Source organism: Monopterus albus, unplaced genomic scaffold (genome assembly GCF_001952655.1).
Source record: "Monopterus albus unplaced genomic scaffold, M_albus_1.0 scaffold321.1, whole genome shotgun sequence".
NCBI classification, from domain to species: domain Eukaryota; kingdom Metazoa; phylum Chordata; class Actinopteri; order Synbranchiformes; family Synbranchidae; genus Monopterus; species Monopterus albus.
This window is the reverse complement of record NW_018128201.1, coordinates 372,407-378,961: the sequence shown is the minus strand read 5'-3', so window position 1 is coordinate 378,961 and position 6,555 is coordinate 372,407. Positions and strand designations below refer to the sequence as shown.

The 6,555-nt window shown below is 39.6% G+C and overlaps 1 protein-coding gene across 1 annotated transcript in view; it reads left to right on the top strand.

Annotated features, from left to right (window-relative positions):
• The first annotated feature begins 430 nt into the window (after positions 1 to 430).
• snphb (syntaphilin b) overlaps positions 431 to 6,555 on the top strand; it is a 30,045-nt gene continuing 23,920 nt past the window's right edge. Inside the window, exon 1 of the mRNA XM_020624153.1 lies at positions 431 to 484. The gene's annotated coding sequence lies outside the window, so the exon portion shown is untranslated. The remainder of the gene's footprint in view (positions 485 to 6,555) is intronic.

The window sequence follows — 6,555 nt, the reverse complement described above, 5'->3', positions numbered from 1 at the left end:
TCAAGGCTTTTTCCATCTGTAGTGAAGAGGAGCAACTTTACACAATTAGATTTTACAAAGTTGTCAGGATAGGAACACAACAGCAGTCTTTTCAATGTGCAAGAGTTTTGTTAAGGTCCAACGCTGCTGTTCTTAGTTTCAGGTGAGTCCTATTTGTGAGAAAGCAGGCGAATATAATTTTGTAATCTTCACCTAGTGTACGGTTTATTTGTGCATTTCTTTTTACAGTACACAAACAAACCAATGTCCAAATATTATTCTAATTATACCGGCATTACAACAGTATTGCCACTAAATGTTGATTAGGATTCTTTAAAACATTATTCCCTGAAGACAAAAACAGCCTCCTCTATGCTCTAACCAAGATGGTACAGTCTGGGTCCCCCCTGTTATAAAGCACAGTGGATGCTTTCACTTCCTGTTTGGAAGTCTGGGCCTCAGCTTGGAGGGAATATGGATGGAAGAACATGGAACAAACATTTGGGTGAGTGCACTTTATGTTATATTAACATAAATAAATTGAACAGCTAAGTGTGAACGTGTGTGATGAATGTGCACATAATTTTTAAGTTGACTTGACTCTTTTGTTATAAGTGAGACTGAAGTCTGTACTTAAATAACATGAAATGTCCAGTTGTTGGCACAGTGAGTATGCCAACATGAGTTAGCCTCATGGGTTGTGGACTACACAACTGGTGTGTAGCTCTATATAAAATCCTTTTCTACAAAGGCACTCCCCCAACTCAGCCTCTTACAACATATGGTATTAATGTTTTCCAAATACTACCATGTCTTTTAGAGATAAGATACTGTGCAATTCAAGAAAATCTTCCAGATCATTACAGGTTTTATTTTTAAACAAATTCTCAGATTTACTATTCAACCAAATTTATCTTCTCTTCATCTTCCCAAGCAGCTGACAAGCAGAAGCCTGCTTCCAGTCAGATACAGGGGTCCTCCTCACACTTCTTCACACTGCCAAACATGGCATTTACTCAAGTGCTGAAGTGCAATTTTGACATACTTGTACATTGAGTATTTCCATTTTGCACTCCTTCATACTTTAAAATCACTACATGTTAAATGCTAATACTATACTTTTTGATAGCTTTGGTAACTAGATACTTTCTAGTATCAGATAAAGAAAAACAGTATAATCGTTAGGCTTTATTGATCCCCGTAGAAAATTCACAGGAGACAGCGGTATATTAAGTACCTCAGATTAACTGTACCTCAGTTTAACTACCTTACATATAAGGTAGTTAAAGTGAGCTCAGCCTATACTAATGGCAGCACTGACCGTGATGTACACATTAATACATCAATAAATATAATACAGTAATGTGAAATGTGCCATTCTGAATACTGTGTACTTGGTACTTTTGGTACCTCAAGTTTATTTTGATGCTAAACATTAATGTGCTGTATATAGTTTAGTAATAGTTTGGATGCCAGACTATGAGTATGTTGTAGGTATTTCTACTTTTAATTAAAGGATCTGAGTACTTCTTTCACTGATGGTTGTACATTATTGTCAGGTGCTGTGTATAAACAAATTATGTTGTCACCTTTTCTTCCCCCTTGGAAGATAAAATATTTATTGCAAACCTTTTTCTCTTCACCACCAACAGTAGCTGTCACAGGAAAAGCTCTTTGAATCTTGAAAAAAGACCATTTAGGAGTGTTTATTTATCAGAATAGGCTGTTCTCCTCAGGGTGCTCCCCAGTAAGTCAGCGGCAGTGCACGTACTGTGGAGCACAATAACCCCCTTCCCAAAGGCTGCAGAATAGAAGCCAACACACACATGTTAGTGGAAAATACACAAAGCTAAAGATGCCATCACCATATGCTAATAAGAACACACCAGGCACCGGCAAAGCAGGCACAAGGCTTGTCACTTTATCAAGTCCACCTGACACCTTTATTGAACGTGACAGCTGACTGGTTGGCAGACGGCGTCTGTGGCGTGACTGCTCTGCCAGAACTAACACACCTGCATCCGAGTTGTTAATGGGTTTCCAGTTCAGTTCTAATTTTGAGACTTTTGATGTGTAAATCCAAAGCATGAGTATATGTTCCATGCACAATTTCTTGACAGGAGGCAGACAACCTTGGTAATATATTTTGAAATGAGATGTGAAACAGCTGATGAATGATAGATTTTAAAGTGCAAGTGTAAAGTCTGTATACCTCAGCAGTAAATGAAGTGAAACCCTAAAAAGAAACTGAAGCAGGCTTTTTCAAAGAGACATTCTGTGGCTCCATTTGCCCTCCAGTCTTGATTTGATATTTATGCTGTTACAAAACGCTGGTGCTACTGTTCTGGAGTTTTTCCCCAATAATGGTTCAATGGTTTGTTATGATTCATTGTAGGAAATCAAACTTTCTAATTTGATCTCACACAGAGTACAATTCAATAAAACAAAGTGTAGCAAAATAAAGCCTATGCTCCCACTTCAAGTTCCTGAAGAATAAACAACTACAACAGAAGTAAATGTTAGTTACGTTCACATTGCAGAAAAGTGTTTGTGAGCTCACTCCAAGATCAGGAGCAGGTTAGCAGCAAGTTAGCATTAATAATAACAGTAGTAAATGGCAGTACAAAAAGAATTAGTAGAATTATTAGTGCATATTGTAGACTACAAACATCCACATTTCTGACTTTTCAAGCAATCCCTTGAGACGTCCACATTTGAGAGACTCTTATAGTTTCTGGACCTGTAAAAGGGCTACTGTTGATTAAAGACGTTTGCGTGTTTGGTATCCTAATTGCATTTGGCAAGAAGCACTTTCTGTGCATATTAGTAGCAGCTCTTAGTCATAAGTGGTTCTCTGCATGTAGAGTTCAAAGTGCAGTCGGCAGAAGAATCGTACAGTGTTGCTTCTTTGGCATTTTAGTTTAATCCTAACATTCAGATGCCCATACCACATGACTTTGGTGAAGAATAAAGTACTTTCCAGAGTTTATTCAGAAATGTTTAAACATATTGAATTTCACATCAGGCACATCAGGATCGGTGTTGTCCAAGTTCACACTTGGAAAGAGCTAGTTCAAAGTTCAGTTCACGCCCATTAAAATGAACTAGTCTGCATTCATAATTCACAACTTTTAATTCTCAAAAAATAAACTAGTTCATATTTATTTCATCTTAAACAAGCTGCTCTGAGCAGTAAAAAACATTGTTCCAGTAGAACTTCCTCCTACACCCAGACCCCAGTCATTGCCACTAGTACACATTTACATTAATCAGTTTAGTGGTGTAACTAGGTTACTTAGCATATTTAGCTAAGATTGTGCAGCACCTGCATTGTTTTACTGCAGCACAGGATGGATGTATTGATTGTCACTGCTTGTGCCACACTCTGACTAGTCTCTGATGGAGCCACATTTTTCAGCCGTTGCTGGTGTATTCCTGTTGTTTTGCTGTAAAAATCACTTGCACATATTTGATTGTAGGCTCCATTGTTGTATCAGACAGGAGTGACAGTCAAATTTGCCAAAACAAATCAGACTCAACAACATGTAGCCTAAACACACCAGTCATCCATCCTTGCACAGCTGCTGCAGTGCTACATTTCAAATATCATCCTGATTGACAGCTTACATGTACCACTTAGTGATAACATGCAGCCTGCCGAGCATTTACAACAGCAAACCAGCCATAATCAACCCCACACTGTCAGGCCTGTCTTACCTTAGACCAGATGATTTTTACTCCTCTCACTCTGTGAGAAAACATCCACCCTATTAAATCCATATATAATCAAATCCATATATTAATTCCATATAGCAGACTTCATGTTTTCTTTTTGTCCTGGTTTTCAGACTCCGTTCATCCTTCACATAGCCCAACTTTAAGACAGGTGTTCAGTAATGTTAATTTAAAACTCATTGGTTCAACAAGCATGCCCTCAGCTAAAACCAGCTCACAGGTCAGGCGGTTCATTCTTTCCCAAGGTGTTTTAGGAAAACACCGGGCCATTAACTCACAGTCGGTTCAAACAGCGTGGCACACAGTGGACAATGCCAGCCAGCACTGACACAAACGCACAGCACTTCTAGTCCCAGTAATGTTAATTTCTGAGGCTTAACAAATGTAGACACGCTGGAAATGAGCATGTTTAAAGAACAGCATTTTTTCAGTGTGTTCATGCACAACACTGGTCAGGAGTCTTATGTGTGTTGTTGAAAGTCAAAACTGGTGCCTTGTGGTGCACCTACATTTTGTTGTATCGTCTCTGACACCACACAGACAGTCTTTGTGGTCTATCAGACAAAAAGTCTCTACTTTGCAGTCCAAGATGGACAATTTTAAATCAAAAAAACCTTTTCAAAAAAAGTTGCAACATCAGTAACATAGACTTTTAAATGCAAATTGGAGGAGGTGATGACAGCAGTTTAATGTCCTATATATATTTAAGTGATTGCCTTCTATATATGAGTTTGGTTTGTGCTTAGGACACTGATAAAACTGTCAGAACTGAGAAAGAGGACATGAGCAGGACCGTTTAGATAATGTAATGATTTAGAGACCTCTGCTGTTGAAGATTTAGCATTACACTCAGTGGAACTAAAAAAAAAAAAAAAAAAAAAAAAAAAAAAAAAGATGTGACGTGATTAAGTACAGACTGGTGACAATGTTTCAATGAGTATGAAAATGCTGTGGCCTTTACGGTCACCAGATCCAGTTGAACACCTATGGGAGATGATGGAGCAGCGTGTTAGACAGCATCTCCACCACCATCAAAACACCACATGAGGGAATATCTATTAGAACAATGGTGTTCATCCCTCCAGTAGAGGTGAGAGACCCGGGGAGTTGATGCCAAGGAGCACTGAAGCTACTCTGGTGGCAGGTGGTGGCCCAGCACCTCACTGAGACACTGAGAAACTTTATGATGGGTTGTCCTTTAATCTGTCACCTGTCTGTATGTCAACAGTAACTGTGATCTTCATTTTATCTTTTTACAGTGTGTTATTGCAAAGACAACTTAAGTCATGTTTTAGATGCAGTGCAGCACAGACACTTCTACTTCTTATTTAGCACAGCCACTATTGTTTTCAATACTAACATTTGTATATTCATTAATACAGAAGTTATCTATGTAAATAATACTTGTTTACAAGTACTTTACTATGTCATGTACTGGTTTTGGCACTTCCTCAATATTTCCACTAGATGGCAGCAATAAGAATAAAAAGACCTTCAGGCTTGGGTATTACATGCAGTATCGGCTACTAATTGGCAGTTTGTTAGGTACACCTAGCTAAAACTACAATGACTAGTAATGTTAACAGGTCACAGTCACATTTCTGACACAACATTAATCCTTCTCAGTTTATCACACTGTAAAGTACTGACAAACATGCCTGGCCATTCTCTTTGGCCACTGTCAAGTTTTGGTATGTGGGTTTAGTGCACCTCTGTTTGGTGCTGCTTCTTTCAAAGATAAAGCACATAACACTTACATGCCACCTGCATGATAGGTAGCACAGGTACTGTATTGTATATTAAAGCTACATTAATTAACTTCACCCTTTAATTTTTAATCATTAAGGGCGAAGTGCGAGTCAAAACAGACTCGAGCAGTTCCCCTCCTCTTCTCCCTTCGCTCCTTTTTGCTCCTCCTGTCCTTCTTTGAAACTGCGTCATATGTGGTCATGACAGCCAGAGACACAGCTGTCTCAGTCGCGTAGCGCAGCAGTAATAGCCGGCTCTGGAACTAATGTATATGGAATATGGAGTCCATAGAGCCCGTGGTTTTTGGTGGCATTACAACAACACAATGTCAGATAAAGAGGTTTACATTTTAGTGATATGCACACGTATGTCTAACACTGTTTGTAGTGGATGTATCTGCAGTAACAAACAAATTATACAGAGGAATGTTTTTTTCCCAGTAGTATTAGTACAGTACTAATGTTTAGGCCACTATCGCATCATGTTCAGTGTTAACCCTGGTTTTGCCTCGTTCTTTGTCACCCTCTTTCTGTGCTACAGAACGCAGCCTCTTGGGTTTAACAGGTCCACTCCCATCCTGGGTTGTACCCACACAGGGAGCCTCCATGGTCTGTCTTTGAAATGAGCCATACTGGTTTGAAAAACTCAATCTCATAACCTCAGATCAGTGGGGCCATAGAAGCAGTTTGGTGCAGACTTTAACAACACAGAGGGGATGGCACAGTGGCGTACTGGTTAGTGCTGTCCCCTCACAGCAAGAAGGTTCCGGGTTCGTGCCCTTTTGTTGTGGATTTTGCATGTTCTCCCTGTGCCTACATAGCTTCAGCCCAGGTACTCCAGCTTTCTCCCACAGTCCAAAGACATGCAGCTTAGATTGATTGGCGTTTCTAAATTGCCCCTAAGAGTGAGTGTGTGTGTTTGTCTCCAAGTGTCAGCCCTGTGATAGAGTGGTGGCCTGTCCAGGGTGTACCTCGCCTCTCGCCCAATGTCAGCTGAGATAGACTCCAGCTCTTCTCAAGATTCAAGATTTTTTATTTGCCATTTATGCATAAACAGACAGTTTAGGCATATAGGAATTCTTGTGCCTCCCCA